A 26859-nucleotide genomic window follows, 5' to 3' on the forward strand; every position below is an offset into this window, starting at 1 on the left:
GGTACTTTTCCACTATACATTTTACATCATTCAAATCAATGTCACATTTTCCTGCTCCGTTCCTCCAAGCTGGTACCACTACAGAGCAAGGTATTCTACCGTTGAGTAATGAAAAAGGTGTCTCCTTAGTCACAGAATGAGGAGTGATGCGATATGACCATAACATATCCTTGACCTGTCGCTTCCAACACTCACCACTCATGCACGCTAGTTGAACACACTCCCCCAAAACTCTATTAAAGCGCTCAACTAGGCCGTTTCCCCTGGGATGATAGACAGGGTTTCTAATATGTTTGATTCCCCATCTGACTAAAAATCTTTCAAACTCCTCTGAAACAAATTGGGGACCATTATCCGTAACAATCTCAGCAGGGCAACCTTCTCTCCTGAAAATGTCCTCACAAAAAGAAATGACTCCACTGGATTTGACCTCCCTCACAAAAGCTACCTCCAGCCACTTAGAAAAATAGTTGACCATCACTATGGCAAACCTTTCACTCACATTCAAGGTATCAAACGGTCCACAAATATCAATAGCAAGTTTATCCCAAGGACCCTTGGGTAAAGGTGAAGAAACGATGGTAGTTTCTTGAGAAGAGTGAGTCTTGTCACTACATGCACATGCTATGCAGTCACAAACATATCTTTCAATTTGGATATCCATCCCAGGCCCCCAGAAATCCTCCCTAATTCTCCTTTTCATAGCAGACATACCACCATGTCCTTCATGCATGATATTCAATAATCTTTCCCTCAACACCACTAACCTACACGCTCTCCTCAGCAAACATTCCTCAACATTTAACTCAGACCAAATTAACTTTAAAGACTCCAATACCTTGTGCAACCTCCATCCTTGTTCACATCCTAAAACTCCTTTGATTTATCTAGCTTGCCCCCCAAACCTTCCAAAATGGATATATCGATGATGGTGAATGGAGAACAAGAATCCGCCCAGACTTGTACATCCTTGCCCTTAATTTTGATTACACATTTGGGAGGACGATAACTATCACACTTGCCCCCTTCACACTAAGATCTTGATTGGTCTCTATCCCATCACCTCTATGTTGTCACCATCACTCTCACATGAAACATCTTCCCTTTCAGATGGTTCTATCTGCTTTACCAGATTGATAGACTTCGAAGGAACAGGCGATTCAGAGCTTTTACACAATCTGCAAAATGACCAAACCTTGAACATTTGTAACATCTACTTTTAACAGCCGGACAGTGATTGGCATCCGCGGTGTGTCTTGAACTACCACACCTAAAACATGACTTGGACTTGAATTTTACTACTTCTGGTTTCTTATCAGATGTACCTTTCTCATCAGTTTTCTTAACACCTTTCTTGATGTTATGAATTGCTTCTTCTTGACCAACTTTTTTAGAAACAGTACTCAACTCCTTCCCATATCTGGAGGTATTCTCCATTCTCTTAGCCACTAACATCTGATAAGAAACCAGAAGTAGTAAAATTCAAGTCCAAGTCATGTTTTAGGTGTGGTAGTTCAAAACACACCGCGGATGCCAATCACTGTCCGGCTGTTAAAAGTAGATGTTACAAATGTAGAAGGTTTGGTCATTTTGCGAGATTGTGTAAAAGCTCTGAATTGCCTGTTCCTTCGAAGTCTATCAATCTGGTAAAGCAGATAGCACCATCTGAAAGGGAAGATGTTTCATGTGAGAGTGATGGTGACAACGTAGAGGTGAGGGTGATAGAGAACAATCAAGTTCTTAAGTGTGAAGGGGGCAAGTATGATAGTTAGCGTCCTCCCAAATGTGTGATCAAAATTAAGGGCAAGGATGTACAAGTCTGGGCGGATTCTTGTTCTCCATTCACCATCATCGATAAATCCATTTGAGAAGGATTGAAGACAGTTTATTCAGTTAACATGAACGAACTCTGAAAGCACCAGCCACTCTCCACAGCAACTGCTATCGCTCTCTCTGGCCTACATTCTAGAACAGTATCAGAGAGGACAGTTGCCAAGGAGCATTAGGCATTCCAAAGGCATGACATAAGAATACAAAAATGACATAGAAATGCATGAGAAGAATATAACAGTTCCCTCATGTCTATATGGTTGGACCTGGGAGAGGATAGAGCACTCCTGAGAGGGGTGCTTATCCAGTGCAATAGCAAGGGACTCTGCGAAGGTTTAAAATAAAGTGAAAAAGGCATACTGCAAAACAGGGCTGTGGTCTGGTGGGAATTCTGCCAAGAGTGGGTATAAGGAATGTTTAAGATCCTGGCTAGTTTACAGTATAAAGATAACTTTTTGTCACCAATTCCATAGAAAATTCCTAGAATTTGAAAACCAATTGAGAAAAGAAATAAGAATTCTGCCTGACTGCTCAGGAAATAACCATGAAGGGCTCTTAATGTCCACTGGCACCTTGGACTTAAAATGCCATCCAAGGGTGATCTTGCTGGCCTCCTGTTTACTGTTGCAGGGCCGCAATAAATAAAAAAGGGCTCCATCCTGTGAAGAAGATCAATTTGGCAAATTTAGAGTCGATGACATTAGATGTGAGAACCCAGTATGGAGAGGGAGCTAGTGCCTAGAACTCCTTCGCGATGACCGAAGGAATAAAGGAGACAGCAGAAGTGACTTACCCAGCATTAAGAAATATTATGTCATAGAGACATGCTTGACATTCTTTACTCCTGGAAGACTGGGACTCATCATCAAAAGCTCCCTGATGATACCATGAACTAGATTGCTACAGACTGCCAATATCTCCTCTTCTGTACGTATTTGCCCAGCATTTGAGGCTATCACAGGACCATCACAAAAACTGTATCTCATCCATTGCAACCCTTGTCGACTCCAGTCACCTGCCTTGCTGCACTGTAGAAAAACTAACAAAAAATGTAGAACTTGGGACAAAGATAAGGTAAAAATCCAGCCCAGTAAGCAAACATCCTTTCTAGCTTCAAAATCTGACTTTTTTACTCACTAAGAGCATTTGTTGTCAAAAGTGAAGGCTTTATTGTTAGCTCAATGATGACCTCCTCGCCAGCTTCAGCAGCCTGCCTTACCCACTAACCGATTTGGACGACCGGAAAAATAGGCATGTCTCAAGGACAAAAACATTGACTGGTGTGACTCACTTTACTTACCCAATTTACCTAGTCCATCAAAATGGTTCCTATCCAGCACAAATATTGATTTTCAATGATGCTTTGTGTTGGAAATGGCCCTTTTTGCAGGGTAATCACCTTTTGCTTCTTCCGCCTATTTTTTCCTAACCTGTGGTTGTTGGCTATAAGACTCTGGGTACTTTACCACTGCTGATCAGTGCTAAAGTGCATATGCTCTCTGTGTAAATTGTTATTGGTTAGCCATGATTGGCATATTTGTTTTACCATTAGGTCCCTAGTACAGTGCACTGAGTGTGCCAGGGCTGGTAAATCAAATGCTACTAGTGGGCTTGCAGCACTGATTATGCTACCCACATGAGTAGCCCAGAAAAGATGTCTCAGGCCTGCCACTGAAGTGTCTGCGTGCAGTTTGTTAACTGCAATGTCGACCTGGCCAGTGCACCCACTTGCCTGGCCCTACCCTCCCCTTTCCTTGCACATAGGACACCACTATAGTAGGCCAAGGAACCCCCCTGGCAGGGTGCAGTGTGTGTGAAAGATAGGACATGTACTGGTGTGTGTAACATGCCCTGATAGTGACATAATGGGGAATGCTCTGTAACATTTTGCAAGCGCATCTTCCCATAGGAGTAAGAAGGAAAATTGGAGTCTGGTATCCCTGAACTCAGAATTTAATATCACATCTTTCAGTGAGGATGGTTTTTAAATTCTGTGTTTGAAAATAGCACTTTTAGAAAGCGGCTATTTTCTTGTTCAACCTTTCTGTGTGCTTCTGCCTGTTGTGGATTGACTGTCTGGCTTTGGAGTGACAGGGGCTGGGGGCTCCAGGAGTCTGGGTGAGTCAGCACTAGGCTGAATGGGTGCGATTTGGAGTGGTGGGAGGAGTAGCACCTGTACCTGAATAGGGCTGTACCTGCCTTCCACAGTGCTGGCTCCTTCCCCCTGTGGTGCGTCTGAAACCAAGGCTCACACTGACAAAGGATTTTTTTGTGAACTTGCAGAGTGCCCGCAGAACTGGTTTAGACTAGGTTCAGAGCCCCTTGCACATTTTGGGTTATAAGTACAAGACCTGATACCCCTAAACTTTAGACTATTTAGACTATTGCTGGAATCAGGAGGAACCTTCGATGAGGAGAAGAGCTGAAGAAACTGAGGAGAAGTACTGCCCTTGCAGTGTGTCTGGGGTTGGCCTGCAGTTGCTGTTTCTGACAACGAAAGGAGAAGGACTTTGCTGTGTGCTGTGTCCTCTGCTTGAAGAAGGACTTTGCTGTGTCCCCTACTTAAGGAAAGTCTCCAAGGGCCTGAGGAAGAGCTGGCCTCCTGTTTTGAAATCCCAGGAACAAAAGGACTTCACCCCCAGCTCCCCTGAACTTCCTTGCTGGGAGTTCTGACCTGCCAGGAGGTGCCTGTAACTGTGTGTGGGCCCCTGGAGGTTGCTACTGCTGTTGGGAGCTGGAAGAAACTAAAGAAAAGGAAGAAATCCTGTTTCCGACACCGTCAACGGAGCGACCTGCACTGAGGCCCGGGGAGCCGCTCATGAAGTGAACGACGCAGTGCCGGCCGGCCTGCTCTGCAGCCCCAACGCCCTACGACGCCTGCCGATGCCGGCAGTGATCGGCCGTGACCGACGCCAGTGCTCACATCGACTCCGTCTTTGCCAGCGCCTGCATCTTGTTATCCCGGTGCCGATGACCACTGAGGGTGACTCGAGAAACTCTCCGATGTAGCATCATCACCGCAGTCGTCATCGGCTATCTTCGATGCCGTGCATCATCACCGACTTCACTTTCTAAGGTACTGTTGTTTGGGGGTCTGTGTGACTCCGCGCCCGACACTGCGATACTCGCAGGCGGCGCTGTACTTTGGATTTTGTGCTGTCCTGTTGTCATGATAGCCCCAGTTGGTGTGATTTGATTTCTACAAGCTTCTTTTTGCAACATCCTTTTTAAAGACATTTTACTAAGTATCTGCATGTTGGATTTTTGTTGTTTTAGTCTTGTTTAGTTTAGATAAAGATATTTTATTTTTCTAAACAGGTGTATTGTCCATTTGTGGTGTTTTCACTGTGTTACTGTGAGTGTTGGTACAAATACTTTACACTTTGCCTTTGGGATAAGCCTGTCTGCTCGTACCAAGCTACCAAGGGAGTGAGCAGGGGTTATCTAAAGTGTGTATACCCCTTACCCTGACTGGAAGCAAGGGTCCCAATTTGGACAAAGGTTCCTACTTCTGCCAAGTAGAGACCCCCATTTCTAACACTTTGTCATTTCTTGGTACTCTCTTTCATTAAACATTAAAAAATAATATCTTTGGTGCTCCAAAACCATTTTTGCAAATGCTGCTTCATTTTTCTAAATTAGTTTGAGATTTTTTATGTGTTGTGTTCATAACTTTAATGTAGTTTGTAAGAGATATATTTTAATATGCATGTCTCTTGGGAATTGCCTGCTGCTTGCACCATAGCTACAAAGGGTGCAACAGAGATTTAAATTAAACTGTGCTGTGATCTGAACAGATTCTAATTATTAAGAAGGTAGGTGTAACCTCTCCTGAATCAATTAACAAAGAGGTCAAAATCTCTCAGATATACTAGTTTCTTATTTTTAGCAGACTTACAATGGGAACATTTTAGGAGCCCTGAAGTAAAAAAGGCTGCAATCTCTGAGCTGAGTGAAATATATATGCAGAATTAAAAATCTATTTTTTGGTAATCCAATATACCATGATACAATGGTATAACAGTAACAATTATATTTCAACCTGATAAGGCTGACCAAGATGCATTACATGGGTTGCGGATTATGTGCCAGATGTAGTATGATATTATATTATTGGAACCTGTGGTTTTGCCCCGAAATACCAGTTTTTTGTAAATTGTGTATGTTAGTCATTTCAGAATTAACTATGATTTTGGTAATGAAGTTACAATTGTTGGTGTTGACCTTGATAAAAACCGTGGTTTACTTGCCAAACACTTGAAGCAAGGGAAGGCTCTAGTATAGTGGAATGGTGAGTGTTAAAAATGGGGGGTCTCTAGTTGGTAGAGGTAGGTACCGTTGCCCAAATAGGGACCCTTGCTTCTAATCAGGGTAAGGGGGCTAGACTCCTAAAATAACCCCTGCTCACCCCCTTGTTAGATTGGCACAAGCAGACAGGCTTATCTCAGAGGCAGTGTGTAAAGCATTTGTGAACACATACAGTAATACACCAGTTTAGAAAAATAAGTAATCTTTATCTAAACCAAAACAAAACCAAACAACAAAAATCCCCAATACAGTATCAAAAATATCCTTAAAAAAATGTTATTCACTCATATAAAGTTCCTAGAAACACTTTACTCCACCTGGAGGTAATACAACGTCGTGGAGATGAAAATCCCTAAGTACGACACCCACCGCGAGGTGGCAGCATTGGGCCCGGAGTCAAGCAGACCCACAAAGAACAGTACCTGGAATTTGAATAAAGCAAAGACGGTGCACGGCGTCGGGGAGGTGATGCTTCGTCGGCACCTGCGGCGTCCGTTCCTTATGACCCCAGGGGAGGTGATGCCTCTGTTCCTTACTGCAGCGCAGGGGAGGTGAGAAGTCGGTTTCTTACAGTGTCCCAGAGGTGACATCACGAATTGCGGTGAGCCGTCAGTTCCTTTCTGACAGTGCGATATCGATGGATTCGGGAGTCACCCACGCCGAGGATCGGCGTCGATGAAGTCGGGCCTGCAATGTGAATCGGGACTGTGCATTATGGACTTCACGAGCAGTGTCCTCGGCTCCGGTGCAGGCAGTGGCCTCGATGATGGCTATGGAGTCGATGTGGCACAGCATCAGCAGGCGTTGGGCCTATGGTGCAAGTCAGGGCGGTGCATCGTGCTCTTCACGAGTGGTGCCCACAGATTCGGTGCAGGTTACAGTGTCACTCGCCGGCGACGGTGTTGCAATTTCCTTCTGTAGTAGCTGAAACAGCAGTTCCAGATGCAGAGAGACAGAAGGGATGAAGTCTTTTTGTTCCTGAGACTTCAGAACAGGAAGCAAGCTCAGTTTCAAGCCCTTGGACATCTTCTTCTTCAAGCAGGTGGCAAAACAAACAGCAAAGTCCTTTTCTCCTTTCATTGGCAGCAAGTAGCCACTGCAGTCCAACCCCAGACAGCAAACAGCATAGGGGCAGTATTCCTCCTAAGCTTATCCGGCTCTTCTCCTTGGCACAGGTTCCTCTTAATTTCCCAGAAGTGATCTAAAAGTCTGGGGGCTGGGCCCCTCTTTTTATACCCAAAAATCCTTTGTTCTCTGAAGGCAGAGAGTGTCTGTACCCAGCCAAAACCAATTCTGTCCTCACTGGTGCATCTTCCTGGCAGGAGGTGGAGACAGCATTGTTGAAGGCAGACCAGGCCCATTAAGGTGAAAAGGAAATCTCCTCCCCCTACTCTAAATGCAGCCCAGGTCTATTCAGCTCATCCCTAACTCATCAGACGTCTGGAGCCACTGCCCTTCTCCAGCCTTTGTCATCCAAAAGCCAGACAGGCAATACACAGACCTAGCAGAGGCACACTGGATGGTTAGGCAAGAAAATACCTACTTTCTAAAAGTGGTATTTTCAAACACAGAATGTAAAAATCACCCTCACTAAAAGATGTATTTTAACATTCGGAGTTCAGGCATACTAAACTTTACTTTTCTATGTTGTTCCTTGGGTCAGTTATGTTTATAATATGTTATAAACAAACTCCCCATTCTGGCCTATGGGAACAGATAGTCTTGCAATAGTGAAAAACGAAATTGGCAGTATTTCACTATCAGGACATGGCACACACATCAGGGCATGTCCTACCTTTCATATACAATGCACCCTGCCCACAGGGGTACCTTCGGCCTACTTTAGGGGTGACTAATATGTAGAAAAGGGAAGATTTAGGGACTGGCAAGTGTGTGCACTTGCCAAGTCGAAATGGCAGTCCCACACTGCACTCAGGCTCTGCAATGGCAGGAATGAATCACATTTTACAATCTGCTCCTGTGGGTGGCACAATCTGTGCTGCAAGCCCACCAGCAGCATTTGATTTCCAGGCCCTGGGCACACATATTGCACTGTACTAGGGTCTGACAAGTAAATCAAATGAGCCAATCATGAAATCACTAATCCATAACAATACTTTACAAAGGGAGCATGTGCACTCTGGCACTGAACAGCAGTGGCAAAGTGCCCAAAGTGTCTAGACCAGCAACACACAGCAAAACACAGGAGGTAGAGACAAAATATGGAAGGGAGACCCACGCCAATGGTGCCAGGTCTAACACGTGTCCCCTCCAGCTGAAATGCAGGGAGAACTACCCACCCTACTGGGAGTTCTTCTTCTGGTCTAGGCCCACCTCATTTAGATGTGAGAGCACAGCCCCCACACCATGCTCTGAAGCATCTGTCTGCACAATTAATTCTTCTGAGAAGTTGGGTGCCTTAAGCACGGGCGCTGTGCACATGGCAGATTTCAGGGTATCAAAAGCCTTCTGGCAGGCGTCAGTCTAATTCACTTTCTTGGGCTGCTTCCTGGAAGTCAGCTCTGTCAAGTGGGCAACAATGGTGCCATACCAATTGACAAATCTCCTGTAATACCCTGGGAGTCTTAAAAAGGCTCTCAGCTCTATCTGAGTCTTGGGGGGGTTCCCAAGTCAGAATAGTATCAATTTTGGGCTGTAGGGGCGCCACCTGGTGTCCCAAGTACACCACTGAACCCTGCCGATCTGGCACTTGCTTGCCTTGATCGTGAGGCCTGCCCTCCACAGCGCCTTCAACGGAGGTGGTGCAGATATTCCTCCCAAGTGGCACTGAACACTGCAATGTCGTCCAGGTAGGCGGCACTGAAATCTTTGAGCGCAACCAACACCTGGTTGACCAACCTCTGAAAGGTGGCAGGGGCATTCTTCATCCCAAAGGGCATCACCTGGAATTAGTAGTACCCATCTGGCTTGGAGAATGCTGACCTCTCTCTGGCCCCATCAATCAAGGTGATCTGCCAGTACCCAGATGTTAAGTCAAACGTACTGAGGCACTGGGCAGCCCCCAACTGATCGATGAGCTAATCAGCTCTGGGGATGGGGTGCGTGTCAGTCCTGGTGAATGAATTGAGCCCTCAGTAGTCCAGACAGAACCAGAGTTCTGGCGTGGCACCGGGTGCGGCAGCCTTCAGGACCTAGACCACTGGGCTGGCCCAAGGGCAGTCTGAGGGCTCAATCCCCCCTCGCGCTAACATCTTGGAGACCTCCTCCTTGATGCAAGCTCTAACCCTGTCAGTCACTCTGTAAATCTTATGCTTTACTGGAGGACTCTCCCCAGTGTCCAGATCATGGACGCACCACTGAGTGACACCGGGTGTCAGGGAGAACAGGTCAGAAAACTGTCCCAACAGTTGGCGACAGTCACTCTGCTGCTCAGGGGTCAGGGCGGTAGAGAGGTTCACATCATCCACTGACCCATCTTGAGCCTTGGCAGACAGGAGGTCAGGAAGAGGCTCAGTCTCCTCTTCCATCCCAGCATCTGTTGCTAGGAGCATGCCCACGTTGGACCTCACTAAGGGGGCTTCAGGTGGTTCACATGCAGGACCCGCAAAGGGTTCCTGGAGACTGCAAGTCCACCAAGTAGATGGCGTAGCTCTTGCGCTCCACCACCTCAAATGTCCAGTCCACTTATCCTGGAGCGCACAAGGCTCCACTGGGCCATGACCCAAACCTTCTGTCCAGGCTGAAACTAGGTCAGAGTGGCATTCTGATCATACCAGCGTTTCATTTCCTCATGACAGGCTCCCAGGTTCTCCTGAGCGAGTTGCCTGAAGAGCTTAGTCTGGTTTCTGAAGGCTAGCATGTAGCTATAGACATCCAGGGGAGGTTTACTGGGAGCTTTTTCCCAGCCTTCTTTCACCAGACCTAGAGGACCTCGCACAGGATGACCGTGCAACAGCTCAAAGGGACTGAACCCTAAGGACTTCTGGGGCACCTCTCTGTAAGCAAACAGCAGCCATGGTAAGAGGATGTCCCACTTACGCCTCATGAGTTCACAAGACCTATAATCATGCCTTACAGGTTCTGGTTAAATCTCTCAACCAGCCCATTACCTTGGGGGTGGTAAGGAGTGGTGAACTTATAAGTTACACTGCACTCTTGCCACAGGGATTTCATATACTTCGATAGGAAGTTGGTCCCACGGCCAGACACAACTTCTCTGGGAAACTCCACATGGGAAAGATCCCCATCAACGCACGACCCACCACGGGGCCGTCATAGTCTGGAGAGGGATGGTTTCCGGGCACCGGGTGGCATGGTCCACCAAGATCAGGATAAACCTGTTGCCCATGTCTGTCTTGGGATCCAGAGGCCCCACAATGTAAATACCCACCCTCTCAAAGGGGGTGCTGACTACAGGGAAAGGTAGGAGTCTTACACTTCCTCCCACTCTAACCACTTGCCTGTCAAGTCTGGCAAGACCTACAGTGAGCATCAGAATGCTTGCACGTTTGGGGCCAGTAAAAGTGGGTGATAAGCCTTTCAAAGGTCTTGTCTTGCCCCAAATGCCCTGCCAAAGGTACACCATAAGCCAGACCCAGTAGGAAGGCTCTGAGGCGCTGGGGTATCACCAGAACACAGTCTGACCCAGGCTCAGCAACCTTAGGCTCTCTATACAGGAGACCATTCTCCCAGTATATCCAATGTGATCCAGACTGATCACCTGCTGCCTGGTTTGCAGCCTGCTGCCGCAACCAATGAGAGAAGAGCATGTCTGCTGCTCCTGCCAGAGCTCCTCCCTGGTGGGCCCTTCTTCTTGCTGCCAATGGGTCAGCTCAGGCAGGTCCCCCAGTTCAGATACTTGTCCCCCTTTAGGCTCAAGGCCATTCCCCTCCGGCTCTACCTCCCTCTGGACCGTGGGAGCTTTGGGGCCAGTTTCCAGTGCCCCCTACCTCTTCTCTTCCTGGCAGGCACCTGGGCCACTCTTTCAGGCTCCAAGCTCTTGAATGCCCTTACTAGCTGCCATTGATCGAGTGGTCACACATGCCCACTCAGACAGACGCAACATCTCCAAATGAAACCTCCGCTCCACCTTCGCCTAAGGGGAGCTCTCCAAATCATTGCCTAGCAGACAGTCAACAGGCATGGCTGGCCTCGCAGCTACTCTCAAGGTACCTGAGACCCCCCCACTTAAAGGGAACCTGTGCCACTTTGCAGAGACACTCTGAATTGTCAGCGGCAACTACCGGGTAGAACGTATTGGGGACCACCTGCTCTTCAGACACCAGACGACAACTGACAGCTGTCAAACTGACTCTGGTGTCTCTCAGAGCCTCCACACTATGGCCATTGATGGTCACCCACTGCCTGTACTTTTTAGTGTTACCAGGCAGATAAATTCCTTGGGACCATTTCACTGTCTCCTAAAGAGACCAGGGATATCTCTGCAGGACCCCACCCACCTTGGGCACCCGACTCCTCCCCCAAGGCTACACTAGCCAGTTCCCGGGGTGGTGCACCAGTGGGTGTAGTGTTCACCGGTGGGGACACTTAGGATCCCCCCGGAAGTGGCCCACCTGACCACAACTAAAACAGGTCTTAGAAACCTTCTGCACAGGCTTACCAGATGGGACCCATGGTTTCTTTTCAGTGGAAGGCTGGGAACCCTTACCTTGGTTCCATTGGGGATTACTTTGGGGCCCTTTTTGGAATTCCTTTTGTTTACCCTTGTACCCCCCCCACTCTTCTGCTGGGGACCCTGTCCTCCTTTGGCAGGGTCTCTCACAAGACCTTTATGGACCCTGGTACAGACCCAGTGGTCCGCCTCCTCAGCAAGCTTCCTGAGGTCAGTAAGCTTACTATCAAACAGGTGCTGGCGTAGCTCTGGAAAACAACTTCTGGACAAGTGCTCCCATGCAACCATATCATATGGCCCCTGAAAGTCAGTTACCTTGCTACCCTTCACCCATCCATCCAGTGCTCTGCAAAAGTAAGATACATACTCCACCCGAGTACTTGACTCCAGCTTCTTGCAGTTCCTAAATTTCTGCCTATAAAACTCTGGGGTCAGCCCATACCTGGCTATCAAGGCATCCTTCATGGGGTATAGGACATCTGATCCTCAGTGGGCAAGGCTATCAATGTCTCTCTCCCTTCACCTATTAAGCGGCCCCACAACTCCTGTCTAAAATCTCTCTTAGGGACCCGGTGGGACTTTATTGCTATCTCATAGGCCTTAAACCACTGTCCAATGTCCTGATGGTTCATAAAATCTTTGATCACATTTTTTGAATGTATACTTTTCCTTCCCCAGGCACTGATGGTGTGCTGCCACCAGAGGGAGTGATCCTCTAGGCTTTTTGCTTCCAGCTCCAGCTCCCTCAACACTCTCTCATGCTCTAAAAGCATCTTCTTTACCTCCATGTCAATTTTTTTGCTCTCTAACACCAACCTCTTATTCTCTAAGTTACTCTGGCTCCCCAGCTTGAGCTTAGCAAGCTCCATTTCATGCACTCTGTTTCTCTCCCTGTGCACCAACTCCTCTGGAGACAGACCCCTTGAAGGCACACTGCAGCCTTCCCTGGGAGGCACTCCCCCTCCAGTTAGGCCTACTTGCCCGTCCTGCTACCCTCCTAAATTCTACCCCTCCACCATAGACTCCTCGGTCTGCCCACTTGCATTCCTTGCTTTCAACCAGGCCCTCAGTGCCTTTTGGAATTCCTCCTTTCTGGTGAGGCCTCTCATGGAGATTTAATTTTTTTTGCAGATGACATTTCAAGTTGTGACACAGTGTAGGTATCAACCCTCTCCTCTTCAAATTCAATATCCACCGATGCCATGGATGCTGGTTTACTCATGGTAAAAATTGACAGTTCTCAAAATGCAAAAAATTCCAAGGAAAAACTCTACCAAATTGTATGTGGTTGCGTAATGGTCTGCACTCACTAGTAGTGTACACCAATCACTGTATGTACATCACAAATACAAGTCCAGGATCCTCAACGCTGACCACCAATGTTAGAAATGGGGGTCTCTGGTTGGCAGAGGTAGGTACCTTTGTCCAAATAGGGACCCTTGCTTCTAGTCAGGGTAAGGGGTGAGCAGGGGTTATTTTAGGAGTGTATCCCCTTTACCCTGACAGAAGGAAGGGTCCCTATTTCGACAAAGGTACCTATCTCTGCCAACTAGAGACCGCCATTTTGAACAGTGAGTATTAACAATTTAAAGTGCGTAGTAAATTTCATTGGAAGACAAAGTTAAACACACTTTGGACAGGAGAGTTTTAGCCTCTTACCACTGAGTACGCTATAAGGTCAGAATCTCTATAAATGATGAGGGTCAAAGCCCGGCAACACATAATCTCCAAGCTTAAAAAATGTATATTTAACCTGTTTTCACCATTAATGGTTTTTCAAAAAATTAAACTTGCTATTATAAATAACTATATTAGTTTCAAATAAAATATTGGTGATACTAAGTGGATGCAAAAGTAAATTGGTTGGTTCGGTTATTTGGGGTATTTCTTAACTGTCAGATCAAAAACCCTAAGCACTGCCACGACTGTTAAAAAATAGTGATATTTACTTTATGTTTTACATATAGAGCTTTCATACCTAACTGATAGAAAGCAAAATATCTATCATAAGGGACCAATGGCAAATCATTCACTGTATTATCTCTTCGTCCTTGCCATTGACAGTTTTTTCTGTTTTTGTTCTGCAGCTTGAATTGAATCCATACATTTCCACTGACCTGATGTTCTTTGATGTTTTCAGACGTTTAGATTCGAATTTGAATCCGTGGGCTCGTCTTTGTTGTCAACCAAAGACTTTACCTGTCCCTTTTTTGTTCGTAAATTGTATTTTCAAAGAACAGAAAATACAAACACAGATACCGGAATGCCTATTTTTCTGTTTTCAGAGAAACGATCCTGTTTTCTATGACCCACAATAAAATAGCACAGCAGTGTCATAACTTATGAACCAAGATGAATCGGAGCGCTGTATCGATTGTCATCAAAGGAAGCTGCTCATGGGTCCTAGCTAGCCTTTCTTTACTCTTCTTATTTCTTTTGTTCACCTTTTAGTCTTTCTCCACATTACCGGGCTATGTATCACATTCTCAAGGTAAATAAGGAATATTGGGGCATATCTACAAGGCGGCGATAAAAATTATCGCCACTTTTGCGCCCGTTTTCGGACAAAAAGCAGCGATCATTTTATCGCTTTATCAGAAAGGTCACGCTATCGCGTGAAACCTTTCCTTAGCGCCTGAATTCTGAACGCCTGTGGGCGTTCCTCCCCAGGATAACGGGAGAAATGTCACTAAGCGACATTTCTCCTATTATCAAGCCTCACGCAAAGCAGCATAGCGACAAGAAAAGTAGCGATAACCTCTGTTATCGCTACTTTCCTTATGCCTGCTTTGAAACTGACTTAGCCATGATATCCTGTGGAAGGTGGATATCATGGCTAAGTATGTGAGGCCCTATCAGAAAGCTATCGCCAAACTTCGTGGGATTATCGCCGGGTTTCCAGCGATAATCTCACGTTTGGCAGTTAGCGCTTGGATTTTTATCGCTTTTGAGATAAGCGTTGCTAATAGCACGCTATCTCAGCGATACAAATCCACGCTAGCCGGCGATAATTATCCTAGCGCTAAGTGCGCTTAGCGATAATTATCGCCGGTTGTTACTGATATGCCCCATTGTGTTGCATTCTGCATTCAGTTGTTATTTTCTGCATTTTCAGGTAATACACTTGTTTCCGCATATTTATTTATTTGTACACACCGTCACAACTATCGATAGTAGATGTAATTGGAAAACCTGCAGATTGTACTCAAGAAATATTTAGGGGCAGATCTACAAGGAAGTGCCGCAGCGTGGCACCACAAGCCCTTTAGCTGCGCCATGCTGTGGCACTTCCGAAGCACAGGGATGCGACATATTTACAAGAATATGTTGCATCTCTGTGCTTCCCCCTGCACTGGCGCACAAACTGCAGCCATGCGCTGGCGCAGGCACCCTTGCACCATGGTGCAAGGATGCCTGCGTCATGGGGAGATTGTTTTTGTGCAGGAAGGGGCACCTTCCTGCACAAAAACAATCACTACAGGCATTTTCCTCTTTCAATGCATACTGTAGAATGCAGCATGCATTGAAAGAGGAAACAACGAGGCAAAATGAAAACATTTCTCCTCGTTGCACCTCGCTACGCCACCTCTAGGGTGGCGAAGCATTCAGACTCAGCTCCAGATTTATGATTTCTCGTAAATCTGGAGATGTGTCTTGTTCAATGGGTGTTGCGTGGGAACACCCACAGCAACACCCATGGAACGCCCCTTCAACGCAAAGAGCTGCGTGTGACGTGGCCGTATTTACAAGGAGAGGAAAAGTCACGCAGGGTGGCTTTTCCTCTTCTTGTAAATATGGAGGAGCCCCCTCCGCCACCAGTACGTCACGAAAAGTGATGAACTGCTGGCGCAGGGGGCTTGTAAATCTGCCCCTTAGACTGCAATTTGTCTTATTGAATTTAACATGCAGTGCATGATTCTTAGGAAAGTTCTCCTATGGCCTTCTTTCTGAGTCAGGCAGAGCTGAAAAAACTGATGGCAATCCTCTCTGCCTGATTCTGAATGGTCAGATTTTTCCACACCAAGTTTTTTTTGATGATGGAGAACCTAACTCAATTTTTGTGGCTGGCAAAACTGGACAGAAAGATAACATCCGACTTTGGCTGCAGGAGAAGTCAAGTTTTTCTTTGAGAGTGGAGGCCGCTGCAGCTGGCATCACCCATTAGCCCGTCACTGTCAGTGCTTCCAAATATGGTACCAGCCCTACTGACCATCACATCCTACAATTGTGACAACTCAGACTATTCCATGCCTCCAAAGCTATAAGAATTGCCAGGGTGGCCGGTATTAGTCATTTTCATCATAAATTGAAGTAATAAACAATTATCATGTGCTTATCTCTGAATTACACATTTAGCATTTGTCACACTGTGATAAGTGTCAAGTGTTGACAATTAAGTGCTGGTGCCCTTACCGAAAACCACCGGCTCAAAATAAGCACTGCTTTTAACTGGTAACACTGAACCAAAACTACAGTGATCGGAAAGTTAAACATTTTAGAGTGAGAAAATACGTAGCAACAAACCTTAAGTTTTGCCCTTTTTTTTTGGTCGATAAATAGTCACTCAATTCACTCTCCATACATTCTTTGGATGTCTTCATCTCTCTTGCTTGCGCTCCATCTTTAATGTCATATACGACATTAATTTAAGTGAAACAGCAAACTCCAACTTGTATTTCTGGACTTTTCTTTCGAGTTGCCCCATTCTGCTCTCATTTTCACGTTTATATCATATTGGGATAAAATAAGAAACACTCTTACAAATCAGCCTCGGTCATTAAGAACCCTCCAGTCACAGCTGCAATGTTGGTAAAGGTTCCCAGTATTCGACATGTTAAATTAAAGTTGTGAGAAATGGTAATCATGTCATTTTGAGTAATCCCGACTAAACTTATTTAGGAAAGAAGGCTGGCTTTACGAAATATTTACTGTGTCCCATTAACATTTGTGAATTCGCAGCCCGTGCAGGTAAGAGTGGTGGGGCCAGGTTTGGGGGGGGGGGGGGGATTCTGACAGGCGTCAATGAAGGAACAATAATTATTTATTTGATTTTCCCTCATTGTCATCTGTCGAAATCCATCCCCCCACCCGGCCCCACCGCCCCATTGCTCTTACCTGCATGGGCCGCGGCTGCATATATGGTTAAAGAATATTGCTGTTAACCTGTACTACTGTAATGGAAGTTAACAGTTTAAATTAACCATTCAAATCATGTTTAATTAAAGAGCATCAGTGTACCTGTGTATATGATCTGCATTCCAATATAAAGACTTGTGAAAACATTACCGCGCCTGGACCCAGACTAACAATACCTGGGCACCCCCTCCCCAGTGCTACTTGTCCGGAAACTTGATGCACATGTTTGCTGTGTATTTAGACATCTGTACAGAGAGGGTTTGAATCCATCTTCCTCTATGCTCTCAATGCTTGCCTCATAAAATAATAATCTCTGACAATCAAATCTCGGCGCAGCATCTCATGGTTTATGAATAACGGGACACAGTGTGGGAAATAGATGTTGGAGAAAAAGAATCCCAGGATAATTGTGGCTAAAGCAAAGGCAGATATTTGCCTGAGGTTTGTTTTGCTTCATTTTGTTTTTTCATCTAGACATTTTGTAAAGTACTGCAAGACGAAAGCAGGTAAGAAGCAGCGTGCTCTTTTAGGGTCGACACAGAAAAGTACTCTGGGATAGAAAGCTGGAGATCCCAGGCTCCTCATCCAATTGCTAATGCTGCAGAGTAAAGATGGAGGTAAAAAGCAATAGAGAGAAAACTTTACAGCATGAATAACATCTTGTCGATTTTTAACAAAACAACAAAAACATGAAAAAATAGGATAGCACAGTAGAAAATGTTATAGGCACATACTATGTATTAATTTACACGACAAGCGACGGTACTCTTCACATACTTTTTGCGCTATATACGCAAAGGAGAAACGCATGCATGCCTTTGTGTCATACTAGACCTAAACAACCCTGACCTCGAACCTCTGCTCTACTTTCGTCCTGCTCCTTGATCACTTTCTCAACATTCTTCCGCAGTCCAACATCCACATAAATCCGCGTTCCTCTAACTTTGTGAACAACATATGCAGAACAAATCTCAAGCAATCATTTGCTTACTCAACTTAATCCTGGCCAAATCCCCCTTTTTACCATCAATCATCTTGAAACAATGTTTGACCATGAACACATTCCTAACTTTTTTTCTGTGCCATTAATAGTTATCTTCATAATTATCATTCTCTCCACCATTGCAGTTAGAGCCAGAACCACAATCTCATACAAATGTTCTTCTTCAACAACTGAACATATAGATTACATATAGTTTACTTCCTCGTCCCATTTCAATACTGTAGCATATATTGCCTGAGTTGTAATAGCTCAAAAGGGCAGAATGAAGTGTAAAATTAGCTAAATTGAGCCCTGCACCTAAAACAAATTGTTTCATGTTTTGCCCTCTAATTATGCTTAAAGGATCTCAGCTCTTCTAGTTTACCTAGCCACTCTCAATGGATACAATGATATGACATATCAGGAAGCCTGACTGTGAATCTTAGGGTCCACAGGATGCAACACAAAAATCTGTGCCACTAACAATGTCATGCTCCAGGTCAACCCGTAACTGTAGATTAAATGGGTCATAAAATGACATAATCCGTGGAACTGGAGAATTGTAGTGGCTTTGTTTGCCAGTAGAAGGAGACCCATGAACACGTGTTTGGGTTGGGTTATAGGTACATTTGTTGTCAGTGAAAGGATTCTCATGATATACAATCAGGAACAGAATACCTAATCAGAGCACATATCAAAATCAAATGTCACCGGAACACACCATTTTCCAGAAAACAGATCAATATAAACATCAAAACCTGACCATCCTGAACATTCTACTAGGAGATGGCATTTTTGTCACTGTGAGTCAGTGACACTAACATGGCATCCTAGGCTTAGTTATACTGTATCAGTACACTATGAGAATGAAAAACGTGATACAGATATGTACACTAGTAAAGCTTGGTTCAATGTAGTTACTGCCCATTAACACAACATATGTTTCCCTTCCAGTCTCACCGTGGTGCTGGACTACCTAGAGGAATGAAAGATCTGTGTTTACATTCCCATTCTGTGTACCCCATTGCTAAATAGGTACGCTGGAATTCATGCAAAGGCAATATTTTTTTATTTTTATCAAGAAATGCAATTTGTCCTGCTTTTACAAAGTAGGGGCTCATGTGATATAGGCATGGAAGTGGATCATATCTTTAATTTAGAACCACATAAAAGCTGATAATTATTACATTTTGATCTGTGTCTTCACACAAACACAGTCATGTTCACACACATGCCCACACACACAGACACACACACACACCACAATCACACACATGCATACACTAATATACAAACACACACATACACACGCACACAGACACACACACTTAAACACAGATGATTCATCTCACAGTCTCAACATGTTTTGGTTGCAAAGTAAACACGCTTTAACTTAGCAACAGGATTGGTGAATCAATTTCCAGGTAATCTTGGGCATGTGCTCCAGCACTCCAAATCCATGGATTGCATAACATCAATATAGAGCCCCCATCCCACTATTTCTATCCTGCTTACACCATCAATGCTGATCTACCTTGACTGTAATTAGACCTACATATCCACTTCAACCTCACCACGAGCCAAGAGACAAACTTGGACTTGTAAGATCATGCACTCTGCCATACCAATCCCACATTAAACATTCTCCCATCTATTTGGCTCAATTAATGCAATGTTCTTGATTTGATTTACTAACTTCTCGGACACAAGTAAGTAACCCCTAGCCTCAAATAAGTGTGAGCGAAAAAAAAGAGAGCCAAATGGAGAGGAAAAAGTCAAAAGAAGCATGAAGCAATAGGCAGCAAAACAAATGTGAGCTGCAAAACAGCCAGGTTTTATCAACTTTCGGAATTTGAGCAGACATTCCAGTACTGAGCATTTCATCATGAAACATTTCTGCTTCTGTCTTGAGCTGTACAGGTCTTAGGAATTTTGAAAATGCAGGATAATTGTGAACTGAGAGAGCTAGAAAGAGGATGATTTTAAATTTGTGCTGTAAATTATTTGGTCCATGATCATAGTAGCCCTTGTGAGTGATGCATAGGCACTTAAAACAGATTCATTTTTGAATCACTAACCAGTGCAGGTTGGCGAGGTAGCAGAAAACGAAGTGTTTCCTGCTAAGACCCAAACTTAACCTAGTAGCTGCATTTTTAACAATCTGAAAGGTTTTAGGAGTGATTAAGTGAGACCAACTTACAAAGAAGTTCAATAGTGAAGATATGAAGTTTTAGTAGCTTGTGTGACTGTCTTTTTACGGTTTGCTACCAGCACCACAAGTTCCTCCTTAGAGTCTTCAAAATCACAAAGAAAGAGACAGTAACTGAATTCATGTGAGCGTCCATTTTGAGCTCTATATCAAAGATGACTCCTATGTTCCACACAGTATCCCCTAGTATCAGCACTTTTCCCATATTCTCAGGCCACCAGGATGTCTTGTCTGTTGTCTAGTACTACGATCCTAGTTTTGTTAAAGTTTAGTTATATCTCATTGTTCTTCATTATCCAGACTGCTACAGAGTTGATACAATTTTGAATATTCTCCTTAACCTGACCAAGTTCATGTAGCCTGATCACCATTTAGGTATCATCAGCATACCCATAGATTGTGAGTTATTTGCTGCAAGGTAATTCACACAGATATTAAATAGTGTAGGGCCGATGATGAGTTTTGAAGGATGCCACATATAATTTCCTCAGCCATTAATCTGTAACTGTCAGGATTGAACCAAACCCTACAGAAATGATCAAAAACAATTGAAAACATTGCCGCCCAAATCCACATTACGTAAATGCTGTACTAGAAGAGCATGTGATACAGTGTCAAAGTTTCAGGTATATCCAAAAGAACAAGAACAGCTGATTTGTCATTATCATCTTAGAAATGGATGTTACGTACTGCTAAATCTAGCACATACTCCATGTAGCGGGTTGGCCTAAAGTCAGATTGATCTAGTACTAGCAAATTATTTGTTTCCAGAAAGTGGGAGAGCTGATCATTGATAAGGGTCTTCATGACTTTGGTAGTAAAAGTCAAGAGGGAAATAGGTATGTAATTGGAGACAATGGAGGGTTCAACTCTTTTTTGGGTCGCAACTACCAGACAGCACAAGCTTTCTGGTTGTAAATGAACAAGTGTGAGCTTACCAAGAACTTACAGTCAGTTTATAGCCTACTCATTGTTTGCTGATGGTTGTCTTTTGTATCACTATTATTTCCTTGCAACTTAATTGATGCCTTTTCTTGATCCAGCTTGTTCTTCTTGTGTTCCATCCCCAATCATATTCACTTTACCATCCTTTTGACTCACTGACTTGTATTCTTCCACTCCTCACTTGTTCTACCAAACTACTTTTTTCTTTTAAGTTAAGCACTCTGGGAGAGTCCATGTGTTTTCTACTTCTCTCCCTCGAGAGCGTCTCCTCACTGAAAAATCGTCACAGTCTTCATCTTATTCTGCTCTCTCCTTTGTGTGCTTCTTTCTCTTTCCGCTCCCTCTCTCTTTTTAATTCCCCCACCTTATAGATTTTTTGTAGTGCCCAGCAGCTCCAATTTTCCTTTTTTTTATTGATCGATTCAAGCGGCGTAGACAACCCTGGGCTGGTAAATAAAAAAATAAATAAAAAGGGAAACTTAGTCATTCAGTAAGAAGAGGCAGGAATGGTGATGCATGCACATGTCACCAGAATTGCTCGATCATTACTGTGCTGCACCATAGTTTTCTGTATTGCCATAATTGTACCTTTGTCAAATCAGAGACCCTGTCCTGTAAAATCTGAGTAATTGCCATGCATTTGTTTTCCATGCCATTGCAGACCACTGCAACTTTTCACATTAAATGAATCAAACTTTGGTAATATCAAACGGTCTGACTTCAAGACATGTTGTATGGTAATGTGAAGCTTTACAAGTAGATAGCACAGGAATGGATATGCATTTGTGTGGAAGCAAAACACTATAGGATAATATTGATGTAGCTTCAAAGGCCAGGTGACAGTTGCTCTGCATGTAGGTTTATGACTGCCCTCCTCCCATATGTGCTGCTGCAGAGAAAAACACAGTAAATTAATTAGTTGGCTAAGAGACTTTAATAGTATGACAATGTAACACATGTGCCCCTGAATATTCAAGCTCAGGCAGCTGGATAAATAAACAAAAAGATCAGAGCTGTGTGGGAGGCAAACACTTTCTTTGTGAAAGCACAAACCTTCTGACCAATGAAGACATGTACTCATGGCTCCCAGCAAATGGGTGGAGCCAAAGTGTCTCTCCTGGTGATTCTAACTTAATTATCTGGAAACAGCTGCGCTGTCAAAACAGACCATATAAAGCTAACCTGAACAGATGCAATCACTGCGGGAGGCATGTACCATGTCACACACCCCAACAAACTATATTTGACAAATTAGGTGGCAGCATCCTAAACAGATATATGTTTGCACAGCTTTTTTAGCTTTACATAAAGTGTTATACTACAGCCACAGTCGGCTTTTGAGTAGTTGGAGAAGGTGGAAAAAGAAAATATAAAGAAAGATAGGATGTACAGGTTTTTCAGTTGGGTACTTTCTCATTATTATTTTTTCCATTTCAATTCACATGCATCACGGTCTTGCAGGTGGTTTTGAGGGTGGTATTTGGTGCCCTCTCTATTTAGTATTTGCACAAAGTCATGCATGTGTGTCCAAACCCAGTGTCGCTTCATTAGACACAGAAAGGCTAGTGAAATAGTGTAGTTTCCCAGTTCCTGCGGGACTTGTAGCAGACCTATGTATGTCTCTCTAATTTAATGCTTTCATACATTGCTGCAGGCTTCAGGACGTCATGTTCTCATATGTTTGTCACCATATAGTTTACATTAAGTGAACAGAGAGATCATGCTCTTGCCCAAAAATCCAGAGTGGTGAAACTCAAATACTCTTTGATGGGAGGTCAGTAGACTCATTTTATATTTTTTGCCTTTTGTGTATTTGAAGAAGAAATGATTCACTCATCCCCATTAACATAGGAAGGGGTACGGCTTTGTTTTGCCAAAATGGGATTCATCACAAGTTTTCTGCCTTCTTTGAAATGAAATCCATTGGCATCAATGCAAGCAAAAACAAGCCCTGATGCCTAAGGCCTGGCCTTTCTGATATTTATGCATAGTATCCATAAGGCTGCCTGAAGGATCTAATAGTGGAATATGCATAAGGGGTTTAGCCCTTCCTTAGCTTTGCTTTATAATTAGATTGCTTGTTAGGATACCCCACTTTCCCACCATCCTAGATGGACCAGATGTTGTGGATTCTGTTCTGATTACATCATCCTTTTAACTGAAGGCTAATTTTTCTCTAGATCTTTCTTTGTGCTTCATTCACTTTACCCAGATATTGTAATTGTGATAAGATGGATTGGTGGTTTTGAAATATGTTAAATAAGAACACTGCCTCGATGAATAAAGAGTCCCTCACAAGTTTGTGCTCCTTTTCCCCTCTAAATAGGTAGAGTGGGAACTGGCCTGCAGAATTGCAGTTGCCAATCTAATGTTACATCATTAAAGTTTATGTTTGTGATAGAATAATATTTTGATAATTAATTTAGGCTTAGAACCAGAATTAGTAGAACCCACTTCAGGGATATCCATTATTATTGTCATAATGTCTAGAAGACTGCTCCAACTATCTTCGGGCATTCTGGTCCTTGTAATACGAGCTTGCCAGTGAGCGTTCTAAGGAGTTATATCCAGATATAATGGTTGTGTTATATGAGATGGTCTTCAGGAACATTTTACTCAAGACTGCAGCCATAATTCACTTTCTGTAACTCAGGAGCTTTCTTGGGAAAGATTAGAGTGACATCAATAGTGAGATTCCAGTTGCTTTGATTAAGAAGATCTCAAAATTTGTTTCAGCTCAAACTAAATGCCCTTGTCAGAAGATCTTGAATACTTATGCTTAGTAGTAATGGCAATAACCATGAAATTAAGAAGAGTACAAGCTGATACTAATTTTCACTGTTGCGAAGCACTTCCAGTTTGGATCTTTACATTTTACCAGAAAGTCTGAAATCTGGCAAGTAATTTATCATTAGTGATGTGCGCGTTCTATGAGATGTCCATCAGGAACATTTTAACCATTGACAGATGAGGCCAGTGATATTGTATTGGCTGATTCCAGAAGTCAAAAGATCTGCTGTAAGAGACCGTGTATACTGATAATTTAAAATCTGCTGGCCTTTGGATGTGTGGATAACACTACCTGCAACATTTTGAATACTTATGAACGTGCCTCATAGAGGTAAACCAGAGAAGGGGCATCTACATCAGGCAAACATTGCACCAGTGACTGATCCAAAGTCTTTTGGTGACCATGTAAGTACTAACCTGTGGTACCCACCATATTGATGTGACTGCATTTCATTTTGATTTAGGGGCCAACAGTTGCTGCAGGTTTTTGGAAAACCTTTTGGCTCTCAGCTCAAACAAGGGCTAGAATATCAAGCCTTTATCGAATACAATTTCAGGAAAGTTATCTGTATTCAACGTCCCCTACTAAACCTCAAACCAAATTGTTTTTTCAAGGGCTTTCTGAGTTTCCGTTAAACATATGTTAAACCCTAAAGCAACCAAAAAAATATTGCTAAGCCTTAGCAAATTATTTAAGATTGTTTTTTAATTATACCATGTTTTCATACTCCACATTTCACAACATTCTGTGCAGTTGTGTGGAGTGGGAGTTGGAAGAGGACCTGTGCCACATCACCCCCCACGGTTTGGGGACAGCAGCGGGGCCTGGCATGAGGCAGGCCATGTCCCAAACAAACTGTATGGCAACCCCTTACTATGCCGGGCATCCGGCAGTGCACAGCTGTGTTTAACCTCACTGCCTTAGTTCTTTGTCCATCCCAACATGTAGCCAGTAGCCATTTGTTGCTGAGCCAAGCCTTTGACCAAGTGCAGGGAGGCTAGATGCTGATGTCACCCCAAACCACCAATCCAACCAGCCCCTTCTTTATGGGCTTGGCTGCAGGGCATGGCCTGCTTGCAGAGACCAACCAGCACATCGTACTGCCAACCATTAAAACAGCCAATTTCGGGTGTTTATCACCCACAGGACTGCACAGCAGTTGTTGGCTGCAGGGGCAGAATTGCAGCCACTCTTTCTGCCAAACTCATCACGTGACCAACTTTCACTGTGCATAACCTGGTCCACAACGGCACCTGCACCTAAACTCTATTGCAGCCAACTGCACAACCACCCTTTGGATGAGCACAGAAAGCATCGTAACAGGTCCCGAACCTGCAGACACACTGTGCAGCTAACCAGCCATGTGCAGCGCTAGTTGGATGCAGACTCTGTGACCAAAGTTACATGCATCCAACCCTGTCATCCACAGCCTTTAGCCATGTACAACTGGAATTGGCCATAGAGAATTTCCACTGTAGTAAGAAATGCTGCACATAGTCTTTTACCACATATATGGCTGCAGGCCAGGCCTGCTTCCAACTGCCAGTTCGGCCAACCCGACTGTCCAATCAATTTTCTGTAAACATTGGGGATTTCCCATATGGACAGCCCGGGACACAACCCCTAACCTACCAATTGGCCATTCCACCAAGTGATCAAATCTCACTCACATGGCTACAATGCATCTGCAGGGCCTCTCTGGGTGGTTAATTTTTAAAGTCCAGATCCCAAAGGCAAACCCTGTTGTGAACATAAAGGTGCTGTTGGATTAGTATGTGCAGAAGGGTGGACAAAGTGCTTGGAAATAGGCCAATTCTGGCAGCCATCCCTGATGAGCAAAGCCAAAGGTCATGCAAAGCCAGAGTTGGGTGAACAGTAGGTCAAGTTTAGACCCTAGCTAAGGTTGTACTGTGTTAGGGATAAGCGCCTGGGATCATGGGTGTGATTCTCAGGCCTGCAGGTCAACATTGGCTTTGCACAAACAAGAGACGTGTGCAGTAGGGTTACGCACAAAAAACTGGCATTAGGTCTATTAACCAAAAACCCTAACAATTCAATGAGAAATCTTTGTTAACGGTAAACTATGTGTTTTCTGGTCATAGGACTGTTCAAAAATTGGAGCTACCGCGGCACTCAAACATTTTGCTTTGTTCAGTCTCTTAACAAACTAATCTATTTTGTAGACGTACTGGGGAGGTATACCTCTTGATCCTGGATATTGGAATTAAATGAACTATCCTCACTCTCCTTTTACTTGGGATCATGGCCTCCTATAGCACTGCCTGTAGGATTGGAGTCAGACAACTTTCCTTTTTTACTGGTTCTTCTTTTTTTAACAAACTTATTTTAGATCATTAATTGATCCTAAATCCCGCCTACTCTTTCCTATGTCTGAAAATGTTCATCCTTTTATTCGAGTACAAATGTTATCCACCATTACTTCTGTTCAAACAATGCATATTATCCTCAATGCATTTCGGACCCCATTTAGGTAGTGATTGCTATAGGGCAAAAGAAACGTTTTGAGTCACGTAAAAATGAGGACAACACAATTGTTCTCTATTATTAAACCAATATGGAAATTATGAAAAAAGAATTATGACAAAAAATTGTATATACATTTAATAATGTTATCAACAACCAACCAAACTTAGGTGCATCACTAAATTGTCATAACAACAAGCGTATCTTCCACTGAAATGTTACCAAATGAACATGATGGCATCAGTTAGTAATCTAGAGCTAAAAAGCGTGTCTGCAAATGTACCAACCGTTGAAGTTAGTATGGTGAGTCAAAGAAAGGGATTCTGATCATAGGACATATGTTTACAAAAACTTCAGAAATTCCATTTACAACACAACTAAAGTGAAATCGTGATTAATAAATAAAATTGAAACTCACTAGGGGGCATATCATCAAGGGCATTATCGCAGCTTTGGCGGCACTTTTTGCCGCTAAAGCGGCGATAATCTTAACACCCTATCAGCATGGACACGTTAGCGCATGTTTCCATGCATTTTCACCCTTTCCCTGAAAGCCCAGCTGTGCATCTCTAATGAGATGC

This window comes from Triturus cristatus, chromosome 8 (assembly GCF_964204655.1).
Source record: "Triturus cristatus chromosome 8, aTriCri1.1, whole genome shotgun sequence".
Classification (NCBI taxonomy): domain Eukaryota; kingdom Metazoa; phylum Chordata; class Amphibia; order Caudata; family Salamandridae; genus Triturus; species Triturus cristatus.